Raw genomic sequence first — 17,260 nt, 5'->3', positions numbered from 1 at the left:
ATTTTCTATTCAATTTGGTAATGAGAAAAAAAAATCAGAAAAAAAAATGTTACCCCAACTCAATGTCTGAAAATTTACCATGGTCCAATAATCTGAAATTCTCATCCTAAATCTTTCACAATTCAACTGACCGACTCCAGCAAATTCCTTACTGTGTATATGTCTCTTCATTTGTCAACTGACGGCAATGGCAGCAGCCCTAATTACATCACAGAATTGTGATGAGACTCTGATGAGTCAATATTCACAAGAACAATCAACTGCGATTAGAGAAATGTCCCCTCTGGAGTGTGAGGCCAGTGAGGTCAGAGAACATTTTATCTTTTTGTTACATCCTTCTGCCCACAACACACCTCTCACCCCGCAACCCACAGAGCATGTTGTGAGCGCCTCCCACAGAGAAGAATCCCATCAACACCTGCTGCTGGGAATGGGACTGAATTGAAACCCAATGGTCTTTGTTGCTGTCTCTCTTCGGGAAAGCGAACCTGTCAATCACCCCACGGTTAGGATGGGGCCAGGCTCTGAAACAGCAGCACAATTTCCCTTCCTCCTGAAATCAAAGCTTGAACGTTTGTACCGTGACACCCAGGCTGTCTGGAATCCTACTGCATCCTGAAAACCACGCCTGTCAACCAATTCTTCCCCATCTTTTCCCCAGATAATTTCTTCTCACTTTATCCACTACTTAGCTGTATTTTTTTCATAAGAACTCAAAGTATAGACCCACTTATTCTTTTACAAACTTTACTGCAAACAGAAACTAAGACAAATAAGCAAACATTTTATTTTTAAACTTTTTAAACCTAGATTCCACAAATAAGTGAAGTCATGCAAAATTTTTTCTTTCTGTGTCTGGCTTATTTCACTTAGCATAATGTCCTCAAGGTTTATCCACCTTGTCACATATGACAGGATTTCCTTGTGTTTCAAAGGGTTAATAGTACTCCACTGTGTCTATGTACCACATTATCTTTATCCATTCATCTGCTGATGGACACCTAGGTTGCATCCACATCTTGACTACTGTAGACAATGATGCAATACATACACGGTGCGGGTATTCCTACAAGATACTGATTTCATTTTCTTTTTTCCTTTGTATGTAATACCCATCAGAAGGATTGTTGGTTCATATGAGTTTATTTTTAATAGTTTTTTGAGATGGAATTTTGTTCTTGTTACCCAGGCTGGAATGCAGTGGCGCAATCTTGGCTCACCGCAGGCTCCTCCTCGCAGGTTCAAGCGATTCTCGTGCCTCCGCCTCCAAGTAGCTGAGATTACAGGAGGCTGCCACCAAGTCCAGCTAATTTTTCTATTTTTATAGAGATGGGATTTCCCCATGTTGGCCAGGCTGGTCTTGAACTCCTGACCTCAGGTGATCCACCTGTCTTGGCCTCCCAAAATGCTGGAATTACAGGCATGAGTCACCGCACCCGGCCTATTTTTCATTTCTTGAGGAACCTATGACCTGTACCAATAATGGTTGTACCCATTTACATTCCTGCCAACATTGTACAAGGGTTCCCGTTCCTCCGCAGCCTCACCAACACTTGCTATCTCTTGTCTTTTTGATAATAGCCATTCTAACAGGGGTGAGGTGAGAGCTCACTGTGGTTCTGATTTGCATGTCCCTGATGACTAGTAATGTTGAGCACCTTTCCATATACCTATTGGTCAGCGTTATGGCTTTGGAAAAACGTCTATTTTTACCCACTTTTAAATTGGGTTGTTCTTTTGCTATGAAATCCTGCCATTTGTGACAGCATGGATGAAGTTGGAGGACATTATGCTAAGTGAAATAAGCCAGATACAGAAGGACAAATACTGTATAATCTCACCTGTATGTGGAATCTAAAAAAAGTCAAGTTTATAGAAGCAGGGAATAGAACAGTGGTTCTCAGGAGGTGGAGGTGCAGAAAATAGGGAGACGTTGGTTAAAGGGTACCAAGTTATAATGGGAACCTACTGTAGAGTATGGAGGATGATACATGAGTTAATTAATTGTGGTAATTATTGCACCATGTTTATATACATCAAATAATCACATTGCATGCCCTGAATATATTCAATCTTTATTTGACAGTTAATTATTTTTTTAAAAAATTTAAAGCAATTGTTTTCTTTGGGCTTTTTTGTATTTTCCAGATTTTCTAGATGATGTGTTTCTTTTGTGATCGGGCAAATACAGTACAAAAAATTTAAAGATCTGCATGCTTAAAAAAGAATATTTTATCAAATCTTAGTGCTTAAAGTACAGGATGTAGAGATCTTTCTTTAAGAAATAGATTCAGAATACTTAACAATGAAGATGGCTTTCTTTATTAAGGTCTAATTTATATGCATTTAACAGTATAATCCGCTTGAAAGTACCACCCCTTGTGAGACACTGTTCAATTATAAATCCAAATTTCAGATGCATTGTTCCATAGGTCAATACGTTACCTATTTGTAACCTCTTTGTAATAATGTTTGACCTCTTGGATTAAATCCATTTATTCACTCAGTCTTTAAACACAAAGTATTTCACGGTGTACTGTATGTCTGGTACTATAGACAAAGTGGTAGGTAAAAACAAACTTGACACCTGTGTAGGAAAAAACTCTCAAATTGTGTTTTTCCTCTGCTCTCACACTACCACAGAAATAATCAACAGATTTCTGTGACCAAAGATGTAGGTGGTTTTCCGGTTTTCCCCACACACCAAGTAACAGACACCAGCTGAGTGTCCGCCAATTCAAATCTGACACAATCTACCTAAGGATGGTATCAGATCCCACAGGTTCGGGGCTCAGTCCCAAAGACATCACCCGCCCCCACCTCCATTGCCAACCCTGCCCTTCAGACATCAATTGTGAGTCCAGGCCTCTAGAAATTTTTTTTTTTTTTTTTTTTTTTTTTTTTTTTTTTTTTTTGAGACAGAGTCTCGCTCTGTCACCCAGGCTGGAGTGCAATGGCAGGATCTCAGCTCACTGCAATCTCCGCCTCCCAAGTTCAAGTGATTCTCCTGCCTCAGCCTCCCAAGCAGCTGAGATTACAGGTGCCTGCCACTACGTCCAGCTAATTTTTGTATTTTTAGTAGAGACGGGGTTTCACCATCTTAGTCAGACGGGTCTCGAACTCCTCACCTAAGGTGATCCGCCCTCCTCGGCCTCCCAAAGTGCTGGGATTAGAGGTGTGAGCCACCGCACCCAGCCCCAGGCCTCTAGAACTTCTGACCGATGGGCTTCAAGCTGGGGTTCCCAAGACCCCTTTTTCAGGTTTGGTTAATGTGGTGGAGCCACTTACAGAGCTCAAGAAAACACATTTGTCAGTTTAATATCAAGGATATTGCAAGGGATACAGATGAAGAGATTGGTAGGGCGAGGCACGTGTAAAGGGGCACAGAGTTCCCATGCCCTCCCTGTCCACGCCGCCCTCTAGGAGGCTCCATGCGTTCAGCTGTCCAGAAGCTCTCCAAACCCCATCCTCTTGGGTTTTTATGGAGGCTTCATTACATAGGTATGACTGACAACCGTGTAGAAATGGGATTGGGCAAAAAGCATATCATCTAAACCCAGCAAGGCCTGTCCAGACTTTAGGTATGGGGTGGGATCCTCTCTGGAATGAGGGTCTTTTGACCCATATTCAGTTTAGAGTCTTACCTTGGTCAGGAGAAGGGACAGGAGAAGGTCAGAGAGAGTTTGTTTCCTGAGGCCTAAAGTGTCCCAACACTATAACAAGGACCATGGGAGTTTTGAGCCAGGACCTGTGGATGAAAACTTACAGATCTGCATATCCTAATACCACAATAGCTGATTTAGTGGAACATATATTGTTTTGAAAACTCCTAGACAATTTAAAAATAGTTTGGAAAAAAGGATTTTTTCTTAAGCAATAAAGGTGAAATAAAGCACGGGGTCAGGTAGAGATTCAATCCAGAGACATTTCAATCTAAAGTGGCCCAGGCTGTAGCCGACATGGCTTCTCACTCCACTCCCTGCCCTGCTTGCAGCTTCCACATGAATGACCACCAGCTTAGAACAAGGCTGGGGTAAACTTGCACCTTGCTGGGCCCTGTATGGCTGGGGAAAATAAAAAGGAAAAGCAAATGGGTACGGATGCTTCAGGAGTTAATCAATAGTTCATAACATTTACTTTTTTAAGTTTTGCTAATAGATCTCAGATTGAGTAATGTTAGCCCTGAAGCCCTTCTCCTTAAAAAAGAAGATTTCCAGAAGCCATTTCTCTGCTAACTTTTTTCACTTATATCTCAATGCTGTGTTGATTCATAGGAGGACAAAAGTGTCTTGAACCATAAAACCATTATTTTTCCTTCCATCACAAAAGATAAATACAGTTAAAACAATTTAAAGCAAGTCAGTGAAATATATAAATGAATAATTTACTCCAGGATTGTGACCCTCTAGGCTACGTTTCTGGCAATGACAAGTATTTATGGCTGAGTTATAAACTCTTAGAAAAGGCTCATGATAGAAATATTGCCAGTCCCTTCCCTCAGAGTTCGGCAGGCAAGAGCGGCCATTAAAGTCTATAGCTTATCCTCTATTAGGGCTGGGGTGGAGTTAGGGAGTGAAGAAATCAAGTCACTTAGAACCTAAATAACTGGGCCAAAGAACACGCCAGGGAAAACCCACAGATCCCGACTCTCCAACATCCAGCATTATGCTGGAAAATGCAAATTAAAACCGCAATGAGAGACCACCTCACACCTGAGGCTTTTCTCAAAAAGATGAAAGATAACAAGTGGTTTTCTCCGCCATCATGGTGTGTGTGGTTGACTCCATTCCTCGCCATGTCTTCTCACAAGACTTTCGGGGTCAAGCAATTCCTGGCCAAGAAACAAAAGCAAAATCATCCCGTTCCCCAGTGGACTCAGATGAAAGCTGGTAATAAAACCAGGTACAGGTCCACAATGGAGCCACTGAAGAAGAACCAAGCCAGGTTTATACGGAATTGCACGTGAGATGGCACGCAGGTTTACGCCGTGTCAAGGTCATGATCATGTCGCCATATCGAGCTGTAAATGTCACCACTGTCTGGAGAGTCAAACATGTTTTATTGGGAATATGTTTTTTATCTTTGTTTATATGCTCTGCACTAGTAGGTAGGTTCAGTAATAAATATGTGAGAGCTTTTGTTTCAGAAAAAGAAAAAGGAAAGAAAGGAAAGAAAGAAAAAGAAAGGATAGAGAGAGAGAAGAAAGGAAAGGAGAAGAAAAGGGAGGAAAGAAGGAAGGAAGGGAGGGAGGGAGGGAGGGAGGGAGGGGAAAGAGAAAGGAAGTAAGGAAAGAGAAAGAAAAGAGAGAGAGGAAGGAAGGAAGGAAGGAAGGAAGGAAGGAAGGAAGGAAGGAAGGAAGGAAGAAAGAGTTGGCAAGGGTATGGAGAAGACAGAGAACCCTTGCATACTGTTGAAAGACAACAAATACAACATAATCTCACTTAAATATGGAACCTAAAAAAATTAGTATCTTAGAAGTAGAAAGTAGAATGATGGATACCAGAGGCTGTACAGGAGGATGGGGAGGGAGATAATGCGAGCTGTTGGTCAAAGAGTACAAAATTTCAGATATACAAAGGGAATAAGTTTTAAGCTTTTTTTTTTCTGAGACAGAGTCTCGCTCCGTCACCCAGATTGGAGTGCGGTAGCACAATCTCGGCTCGCTGCATCCTCTGCCTCCCGGGTTCAAGCAATTTTCCTGCCTCAGCCTCAGTAGCTGGCACTGCAGGCACCCGCCACGACGCCCAGCTAATTTTTGTATTTTAGTAGCGATAGGGTTTCACCATGTTGGCCAGGCTGGTCTCGAACTCCTGACCTCAAGTGATCCACCCGCCTCGGCCTCCCAAAGTGCTGGAATTACAGGCGTGAGCCACCGTGCCCAGACAAGTTTTGAGATTTATCATACAGCAGAGTGACTATAGTGAATAACAATGTATACTTAAAAATAAACGAGAGTAAATTTCAAATGTGTCACCATAGAAATCATAGGTAAATGAGGTGATGGATATGTTAATTGGCTTGATTTAATCACCCCACATTGTACACACATATCGAAATATCACAGTGTACCCCAAAAATATACACAAATATTGTCAACTAAAAATAACATTGATTTAATTTTTTTAGATTTTTAAAAAAAGAAACTGAAATATTAGACCTTGTTTTGTGTACAGATGGACCATAAATAGTGAGTGAGTTCACACAGAGCGGATGTGGGTGATCTGACAGATTCTGCATTATTAGGTCATTCCAAGTTTTGACTTTCTATATAATGTAGACAAATATTCAGCGTTTGTCCCTCTTTAGACACTGGTTTACTGAAAACACAGAGATTAAGAAGAAAAGCCTTGGGGCCTAGTCCTGTCTTCTAATTATTTTCCCTGGAAGACCTCACATAGGACACTTAATGTTTCAAACAGTTTTTTTGGCAACTGCATAGTGATGATAAAATTAACCACAAGGGTAGCTATGAGATTTAAATCAAGCATGTAGAGGTGCTTTCAACATTTTAAGCGCCAAACAATTTAAGTTATTAATCGTGCATATTATATATGCATTTCTATTTTATGTAGACACACTGCAAATGAGGGTTAAACAGATAACTTGTTTCTATTTTCTTCCATGTTGAGATGTCACATTGAAGTAGTCGCGCACAGCAGAGCATGCTTTCTCTTGCAGCTAGACTCCCTTCCTGGGGAAAGGCACAGGTACTGTTGATAAACATCTATACAATAACTGTTGGCCTTGGCAGACCACTGGAAATAACAGCAGCCCAAAGTGTGTTGAACTTTCCTGTATGCCTGAAATATGCATCACGTGGATGTTGGTACGGTAATATTATTCCAGGTTTTCAAAGGTCAACTTTCTTTGTCCAGATAAATCAGTTTTATACTCCGTATTTCAGAAACCTTTCCCTGTTTTATAGCAAGAAAGTCCTGGAGTGTAAATTATTTTCACAGAATTAAAGGGCCATGGCTTCAACGTCAAATCCTTCTTCTGAGTAAATAGCAACTACTGTTCCTCAAAACAAAAGTATTACCAGGTTTTAACTAAGAAATATATGGCCCAGATAATCTAAATGATTTTCCTGTCATTATAGAGCAAACCAATGAGGGAAGCAAGTTTCCCACCTAATGTACAAATTTTGCCTCAATTTGCCTCTCTTGATGGCTAATTATAGCAAAATTTGTATATCAGCTGGGAAACTTTCTTTATATTGAAAATACTTGTCCCAAATAGTTTAAATACTATAAAGGTGTCAGGCCTCTGAACCCAAGCCAAGCCATCGCATCCCCTGTGACTTGCACGGATATGCCCAGATGGCCTGAAGTAACTGAAGAATCACAAAAGAAGTGCAAATGCCCTGCCTCGCCTTAACCGATGACATTCCACCTCAAAAGAAGTGAAAATGGCCGGTCCTTGCCTTAAGCGATGATATTATCTTGTGAAATTCCTTTTCCTGACTCATCCTGGCTCAAAAACTCCCCCACTGAGCACCTTGTGACCCCCACTCCTGCCCGCCAGAGAACAACCCTCCTTTGACTGTAATTTTCCTTTACCTACCCAAATCCTAAAAAACAGCCCCACCCTTATCTCCCTTCGCTGACTCTCTTTTCGGACTCAGCCCACCTGCATCCAGGTGAAATAAACAGCCATGTTGCTCACACAAAGCCTGTTTGGTGGTCTCTTCACACGGACGTGCATGACAAAAGGTCTATGTCAGTTGACATCTTTATGCCCTAAGATAGCTTGTGTGTACATTTTACCTACACAATATAGAATGACTACATTAGCTACTTTACTTTACATTAGCTACTTTTTCTGGCACCAGAGTGTAGCATCATTCAGTACTGTGGGCCATAAGTTCTCTACAGTGACTGATGAATGGCAAGGGTATTTAAGTCAGCACATGAGAACAAAGAGATAGGAACATTAAATTGACACATTTATTGAGAAAAATGTTACGGCTGACTCTTTTGTATTAGATGTCTCACATTTTTACCCAAATATTTCTAAGTCTTATACTTCTTGCACATTTACCTCAATTTTTATGAAGACATTATTTAAGGGAGACTATACAGATGCGTCAAAGGTCAGACTGTCAAGAGTCACACATATCTTGCTCACTGTCTTAGTGAATTAGTGTGCAGAAAAGAGTTCATGTAGCAGGCCTGGATTCTAAGTAATCCTCCTGCCTGAGCCTCCCAAGTAGCTGGGACCACAGGCACATGCCACCACGCCCAGCTAATATATATTTTTTAATTTTTTGTAAAGACAAGATCTCGCTATGTTGCTCAGGCTGTTGTTGAACTCTAGACCTCAAGCAACCCTCCTGCCTTGGCCTCCCAAAGCATTGGGATTACAAGCAGGAGCCACGCCTGGCTCCGAGGGATTACTCTGGACACTTGACTCCGAGTCAAAGCCGAGTCAAAGCCGAGCCAAGACTGTTTCTGTGTAGTCTTATTTCTAGTGCTCTTGTATTCATGTTTGTGAACATGTCTTGATTGAAATCAGGAATTAGAAATGAAATACCAAGTCCATAAAAAAGAAAATGAAGGAGATGCAACAAGTTCTCTGCTCGGATAACCATAGCAGTGAGACTTTCATGTAGATACTGTCACCTTTGGCTCAGAAAGTGTCTCTTGGGAATCTGGCTTCCTGTTATAACAGAAGTTCTTTTACTTTAAAACAGTTTTTAATAACAACAAAATACTAGAAAAATGGCAAAAACAATAGACTATGGAATATTGAGGGAAACAAATGAGGCAGGTGATGCTTTGTAGTGAGTGAGGAGACCAAATTCAAACAAACGTACAAGACTATAATGGCACAAGGTAATTTAAAGTGGGGATGAACCATCTTGTTCCTCATTATAGCCCACCACATAGAGCAAAGTACAAGACTGGGTGCTCAGCGGACACCAGGACAGCCACACGATGGTTATATCTATTATCCTCTGTTTAGCAAGGCAAAGAAATATGCTATCCAGCTTCTAATTCTTTCCATCTAAAAATGATAATTTTAAAACTTGACACATAAAAGGAATAAGCGTTACTAAACTTAGAAGATTCATGTATATAAAACATCTCATTACTTATTGCCCACAGAAATAAGGCCAATTGTGTATGTAAACTGTGTTTCAAATAAAACGAGTATGAGAATGCATATGTTCTTATAACAATATAATAGAAATATCATCTTAAAATGAGCCATCAAAATTAAAAGGCAACCAACATGCTATTTCGCGAATGTGTTCAGGCTGCCCCTCCCCAGGATCTGGGATTTGCTGGAAGGACACACAGCGCTCAGCCCGCAGCCACGCCCACAGCTCAGGTTTATGACAGCAGAAGGATCCGAAGCAAATCAGCAAAGGGATGAGCTGCCTGAGCAAAGTCAGAAGGACTGGCTGATATCCCCGAAGAAAGGCAGGTGTTTAGCATAAACCACATGGGTTGTATAAAGAGTTTAGACAGAATAAGCCACCCTATCAGTTAGAGAATGGTGGAAAGCCTCCAAAAATCCAAGTTCCCTCATGCCCACAGAGAGCCAACCTTTCAGGCCGGCCAAAGGACTGTAGTCCTAGGGCTGGATGACAGAGCAAGCCCCTGTCTCTAAAACAAAACAATACAAATGACCACATGGAGCCTTGTGGCATATCACCCTGATTCCTAGGCCTGGGGACGAGTCCCAGGAATCCATGTCTTTCAGCAAGCACACCGGATGACCCTGATGTCGGTGTTCCACAGAATGGCGTGGAGAAGCACCGCTCTACTCTAGGAAGCACCTTCCAGGGGAGCTCCGGCAGCTGAGCCCCAGCCTGCCTGTGCATTTCTCCTCCCTCCTTTCTTAGGGTGTTGACTTTAGAAAACTTGTAATTGGCAGTTTTGTCTCTGTCTCTTTGAAAGACATGCACATCTTTTTAACAGCCAGATGAGTCTCTTGTAGCTTTTGATGGAGAAATGTCTTTCTCAAGGACCTGGGAGCCATCCCTTTGAAATGTAACCATCAAGGAATACAGCACCCTTACCTCCCGATCTCTGAGAGGGTAGAACACTGACTACCACAGGCACCTCACTCAAGGTGCAAAAGTACCTCCTGTCATAAAGATGTGAGAAGTTTGTTTTTCCTTTGGATAAAGCCAATTGTTAGCTAACACATACAGTCACCCCCAATTACCAGTTGAATCTAGGATGAAGCATGTGTGACAAATGTTTGACAAGCCTTCCTCCTCGAAGACTAGTTATCATTCATCTTTAGGGCATGTGTGTAATGGGTTGTATCTACCTGGCTGTATGAGGGAGTGAGATTTCTTTGTCTTTGCAGTCTCTTAGGAGGTTGCCTGTAACGTGCATCACATTCTGATTTAGTGCTTATTCAATAACAAAATTAATTTGTTTTCTACCTTTGTGGAGCAGTTTTCTGGGTAGGGAGGAGATTTTGTTTCTAATTATATTTCTCCAGCACATTTTTATTATTACTGTTGTTTAATCAGGTATAACGCTACATTACAGTGTTACCATTATGCTTATCCTCAGGAAATAGGAAACCTTCCAAATGCTGTAGTGAAATCAAGATGAACAGCCTGGTGTCTGCAGGTTGCAACAAGACACACAATAGGCATACCATACCATTTAAATACATGATGCATTTAGCTGTACAATATAAACTACATAAACATGAGAGAACATATGTGTTCGGAACGTTTTAATATGGAAAAGAAACTTTTGTTTTCGGGGGGAAGATTTTAGAGGTGAAGCCCTCACTGTCGCTAAGGAAGGAGGGACTAGTATTCTGATTACTCCAGCTCTGGTTTCAAGAAGCCATTACGGTCTGAGTACAAGAGAAGAGAGCAGGATTTGAGAGGAAGAGAAGAAGAGAGAAGCCTCAGAAGGAGGCAGGAAGGGTGTGCTTGGGAACTTTTAGCAGATTCCTGGAAAGTTCAAGGGAGTGGGCTTTACCACACAGGAGGAGTCCAGTGGGTGGATGTGGTGAGACTGTGAGGACAGGTGCTTGGCAGTGGCCAGAAGCTGTGCCTGTGAGACCTGAGCCATCACCAGGTCTCCTTTGCCCAGAGGCTACTCCTAAAGTTCCCCTAATCTGTTCCTGGTGTGGATTTGACTTCACCAGCAATCAGCACCTCTGCTCCAGGCCGTCACACCTGCTACCTGATTGTGCCTGTCCCTCATGGCATTGTGTGAACAGCCTGCCTCACTGTGACTCCATGATGTGCACAAGCCCCTGGAAGGAAGACAGGAAGGTAGAGGAGAACTTCCCCCCATAGCACTGGAGTCAGCCAAAGGACCCTGAGCTGAAATAAAATAGTGGGAGACCACACATCCCCCTCCCACTTCTTTGCCTAAACTTGCTCTAGACGTTGGTTCAGCCTGAAACCTATCACTTGTATAAACGTCTTGAAGAAGGACGCTCTGCAGCTCCACTGTCACCAGCTTCTGCTGTGACGAGTCTCCTGATGAGAGTAGTTTTTCTCTTCCACTTTGAGCAGAAAAGTAGTGCTGGGGCCACGAATAGGAACTCTGAAGCCAGTCACCCTGGATCTGAATTCCTGCCCCTCTGCTTATTAGCGACCAAGCCTGAGATAAGTCTCGTCAACTCTCCACACCTCGCTCTCCACAGACGTCAAATGTGGGCAGTCAGGCTGCTGTGACAAGTGAATCAGTAATTACGAGGAAATTCTCAGAACAGCCACTGGAACACATAGAGACATGGTATGTGTGTTTATCATATAGCGGCCAAGACAAAGCTCTGTGACACGTAATTTTTAGAACAGCTACCTATAACTTTTTCTTTGGGTCCTTAGAAAACTTCAAAATGTGACCAGGTGCGGTGGCTCACGTCTGCAATCCCAGCACTTTGGGAGGCTGAGGTGGGCGGATCACCTGAGGTCAGGAGTTCGAGACCAGCCTGACCAATGTGATGAAACTCCGTCTCTACTAAAAATACAAAAATTAGCTGGGCATGGTGGCAGGCGCCTATAATCCCAGCTGCTCGGCAGGCTGAGGCAGAAGAATCGCTTGAACCCGGGAGGAGAAGGTTGCAGTGAGCCAAGCTCATGCCGCCAGCCTGGGCAGCAGAGTGAGACCCTGTCTCAAAAAAATAAAAATAAAATAAAAATAATTTTTTAAAAAAAGGAAACTTGAAAATGCAAACTATATAGCATTTACAAAGACCTATATCTAAAGGTGATACCTTTTCAGAATACAAAATTCAGCAAGCCTTAGGCTGAATATTTACCTCCAAATAGTCTATTCAATTTTAAACCATTTTATGAAAAAAATTCACTAAGTGCTCTACAAAACATGAAAGCCTGTCCCTGGCTATAAGAAATAATAACTCTAGGAATAATTTCAAAATCTGCCGCTTTATGCTCTAGAGTTTAATTACCCATCTCATCTCTCTTTTTAAAAAAGAGCTAATAATTTAAAAAGGAATTACATTATTAGATTTCAAAACTGATACCTTTATTTGCTGGATCAGGAAGAGAAAATAGTCAATATAATGTTGATTTGTTTGGATTAAAGCAAAATGATTTGTTTGGATTAAAATATTTGGGATTTGGCATATGTGCATATGGTAAGTGTGGTTATAAAATTACCCATACAATCATGTGTATTTGTTGAGTGTTTACCATATGGCAGGTTGAAAAATAAACTTGTTACTCCTCCAAACAAATATTCATAGATATCTCAGTTCATACACCTATACACACATACATACACACACACAAAAATTAAAAGAGTGAATAATCAATGCTAATGCTCCCCATAAGATGTGAAAACCTGAAGATACAATGACATCAGGTACTTGGTGAGCCCATATTTTTATGTATACACTTCCTTCCATTGGGTTCATTTACACATTACATCCCACAGAAAATACCCCACCCTTTGTTTTTGTTTTTTTTTGTTTTTTTTTTTTTTTTGAGACGGAGTCTCGCTCTGTAGCCCAGGCTGGAGTGCAGTGGCCGGATCTCAGCTCACTGCAAGCTCCGCCTCCCGGGTTCACGCCATTCTCCGGCCTCAGCCTCCCGAGTAGCTGGGACTACAGGCGCCCGCCACCTCGCCCGGCTAGTTTTTTTTTTTGTATTTCTTAGTAGAGACGGGGTTTCACTGTGTTATCCAGGATGGTCTCAATCTCCTGACCTCGTGATCCACCCGTCTCGGCCTCCCAAAGTGCTGGGATTACAGGCTTGAGCCACCGCGCCCGGTCACCCCACCCTTTGTTTATGAAATCTTCTCAACTCAACATCTACTTTTTATTTTGCCCGTGTCCATCATCATCACAATAAGGTTTTTTTTTGTTTCACTCACTGTCCAACATAGCTAAGGCCATTTTCACTTTCCACCAATCCAACTGAGAGTATTAGCATTTCAACTTGATACTTGTGAAAGAATCTCTCCCTGAGAGTTAATTAAACTGCCACTCGTATCTAAAGGATTGTGAACACCATGGCCTACCTTTGAGTTCTACCAAAGTTAAAAACATTGAATTAATCCTGGAAATGAATTTGAGAGTGCTCAATGAAGATTGCAAAATATTTATTTTATAAAAGTTGTACCAAAAAACTTATATTCCTCTGTTGAATAAATGCATTTTTAAAAGCCCTGAATCATTTTAGTATAAATAATAACTTAAAGATACAAATTGGGGTTCAAAGATATACCTCTACTTAGGACAGATCTGTGTTTATTCTTCATTTTCCGTCCTCTTAAACAACATAGTCCTCCACAAACCTAGTACATCGCCTTTGAATATTTATCAGGAGTCTCGTCAGTAATGTTTGAAATACTTCAGATGAAGTTCAAAGTGATCGACTGATTAATTGAGTTGTAATACTTAAATCAGAATTTCTATTAAGGATGAAATACTATTAATCTTATAAGAATTTTTTTTACATTTTAAGTAATTTGCTACTTGCCTTTGGAGAAATCTTTGCACGATCATTTATGTTCAGTTTTTAACAAGCCTCTAAGGGACAACCTCAAGCTGTTCACAATTCCCAGGTGGTTTTAGAATGTAAATTCCATATGTGACAATAAAGTATAAATGGTTATTTCACAGTCAGAGTCATTTGAAAGTCTCAAATAAACGTGGCCATGCATTGACTATTTTTTACCTTTTTTTTTTTTTTTTTTTTTTTTTTGAGACAGGTCTGGCTCTGTTGCCCAGGCTGCAGTGCAATGGTGCAGTCATCGCTCACTATAGCCACTAATTCTTGAGCTCAAGGGATTCTACTGCCTCAGCCTCCCAAAGCACCATGTGTGAATTTTAAGTGGGAAGAAAATCAGTACATTTGTCTAAATTTGAATCTCTACTTGTAGTCTACATTCCCAGGTAGAGAAAAACTTTATAAAAAGAGTTGAAAATTCAATCCGAGGATAAAGGTCCACCTGTAGAACAGCAGTTCCTAGGATCAACTGTTTTTTTTTTTTTTTTTTTTTTTTTTGAGACAGAGTCTCGCTCTGTCGCCCAGGCTAGAGTGCAGTGGCTAGATCTCAGCTCACTGCAAGCTCCGCCTTCCGGGTTCACGCCATTCTCCTGCCTCAGCCTCCCGAGTAGCTGGGACTACAGACGCCCGCCACCTCGCCCGGCTAGTTTTTTGTATTTTTTAGTAGAGACGGGGTTTCACTGTGTTAGCCAGGATGGTCTCGATCTCCTGACCTCGTGATCCACCCGTCTTGGCCTCCCAAAGTGCTGGGATTACAGGCTTACAAACTTGCAGTTTATAGTGGCGTTCTGTTAGAACTTGCTTTATGTACATGAGGTAGCAATATACAGTCAACAATGTTCTTCATATAATAGCATCACCAAATAAATTCAGCGTGTGACCTTTCAGAGTTTCATTCCCTCTGACAATAACTTATCACTATTATTCAGTTCAATATCTTACTTATCTATACAAATATAGTATGTATCAAAAATGACTGCAGGCAAACATTCTAGGTTTTTGTGTGTTCAAAAAATGAATAGATTAATAGTAGGGCTTACAAAATAAATTAACTGACCGGTTTTATTTTTTTGAATGCAATATATCATTTAAAAAATGATCTGGGCAGAGGTAATGATAAAGTAAAGATGCAACGACATAATAGCCATGATTGAGTAATCAACTCACTTGTGATGCTGGAAACTATGTTTCATCTGGATACCCAGTTTCACTGAGAAAACTAAATTGGGCTGAAAATTGTGGTTGATCTGTTTCAGTAGAGGCTATTTTAGCTTGTGAGCAGTGACACGGTGCTCTGGGATTCTGGTCGTGTGGCTCCATGATATAAATTAACTGTCATGGACATTTTACTTTCCATGTAGGTAAAGATAATAAAAGGCTGAGGTTCACCACACAATGTCATGGAAAGGGACATATCTGTCAGCCCAGTGCACACCAGCTCAGACAGTCCTCATGTCTACAAGCTTCATATCCATTCTAAATTCATAGGAGTGGGACAGAAGTTTCTGGATTAATGGAATCCTTAAAAAAAACAAAACAAAACAAAACAAAACAAAACTGTCTTGTCTACAACCTGAAACTCTTCTGGAATCCAAATGGACTGGGAGCAAACTGGTTGGTTTTTGACAGAAATAAAAGGCCAAGAAAATAAGCAAAATTTATTTCCTTTCTTCAATAATGTTATAATCCAACTCAGGGGCACAGAGTCTCAAAGTCAGCAACCTTCCCCAAGGCATCTACAGGCAAGATTTATAATCTGTGTAAATAAGATGTATCATCTACATAGGATGTATTTATGACTTACAGCACTCTATTCCCCCATCCTTCCTCCTTGTCAATCTTATACCTCACATCTTCCCAGAAGAAATATCTAGGAAGATTCTCTTAGCTTTGGCACTATGATTTCCTAGTGAATACTTTGTAATCTTAATTTACTAATCCCATTCTTCTATTCAGATGACCAGCAATTATGTGCCACTTATACTAAAAATTCAAAAGAAGAAAACGAAAGTGAAAAAGTAAATAGCCCCATCTGAAAGTTAGATATGTAAACAAGAGTTCATGAAAGTTTTGCAGTTGATCTTTTGAAAGGTCAGTGTCTTTGATCAACAATCAGTAAACCTGAAAGGTTAAATGTTGAAGAAAAAAAATCTGGAAAGAAAAGAGGTAGAAAGCTTAAAATTAAAATGGACACAGACCCTACTAGAATGAATAGAAACATTAACATAATCAGTCAAGAACACTTACTGGGCATATTCTGAAAAGATGCCTTGACAACTTTAAGGATATGCCATAATCCTTAATCTCAATTAATTTCTGATAACAAGAGTTTGGAACATTACAGACAGATGCAGGCCAGGCATGGTAGTTCACACTACCAATCCCAGCACTTTAGGAGGCTGAGGCAGGGGGATTTCTTGAGCCCAAGACCATCCTTGAAACCCAAAAATACAAAATACCAAAAATACAAAAATTAGCCAGTCTCATAACCCAGTCTCAAAAAATAAATAGATAAATACCAATAGTAGCAGTTATTAAGCCACTTGAGGGTACCAATTTTCAGACTACAAAAGTTTGAGAAATTCAAGATGCTTAATATTTCAATGACGGGGAAGCAGTTTGGTCTGATGTGGAAAAAACATAAAGACATTGAGACCTGGCTGAAACTCTATAGGAAAGAAAGTAAATGTGGTGGAAACTTCATCGGTCGGTTAGAAAAAGGAGAAAGTAGGAAAGTGTGAGTGTTTTGAGGCAGTGGAAAGCACACACTGAGATTCAAATCATGCTGACAGAATCCCTCTCGCCTGTGTAGGACACCTTTGTGCCCAGCCTAGGTGGATCGGGGGCCCATGATCTATCACGGATGCCAGGACCGGGGTCTCCACAGATGAATTCTACCAAACTTTCTAGGAATTAATGCCAATCCTGGGTTTAGAAACAGTTCTACATTATCATGTGTAATCAATAAATGATTTCATTCTCTTAGAAAAAAAAAAAAAAGAGACAGTTCTAAACTCAATTTATGAGACCAGCATCACCCTAATACCAAAACCAGATAAAGACACCACAAAAAAAAAAATAAAAAATAAAATAAAAAACACCTACAGGCTGGCCTGGCATCCCTAATGAACACAGATGAAAAAATCCTCAACAAAATACTAGCAAACTCAATTCACCATCACATTAAATGGATTGTATATTCTAATCAAGTCCGATTTATCCTGGGATGCCAAGATGGTTCAACATATGTAAATCAATCAATGTAATACACCGCATTAACAAAATGATATAAAA

General features: G+C 40.7%; 1 protein-coding gene across 4 annotated transcripts in view; it reads right to left on the bottom strand.

Annotated features, from left to right (window-relative positions):
• The window catches only part of LOC105476948 (CD226 molecule), a 100,507-nt gene that overhangs the window by 13,189 nt on the left and 70,058 nt on the right, over positions 1-17,260 (bottom strand). The window lies entirely within an intron of this gene.

Source organism: Macaca nemestrina, chromosome 19 (genome assembly GCF_043159975.1).
Source record: "Macaca nemestrina isolate mMacNem1 chromosome 19, mMacNem.hap1, whole genome shotgun sequence".
Classification (NCBI taxonomy): domain Eukaryota; kingdom Metazoa; phylum Chordata; class Mammalia; order Primates; family Cercopithecidae; genus Macaca; species Macaca nemestrina.
This window is presented reverse-complemented; position numbering and strand designations above follow the sequence as displayed.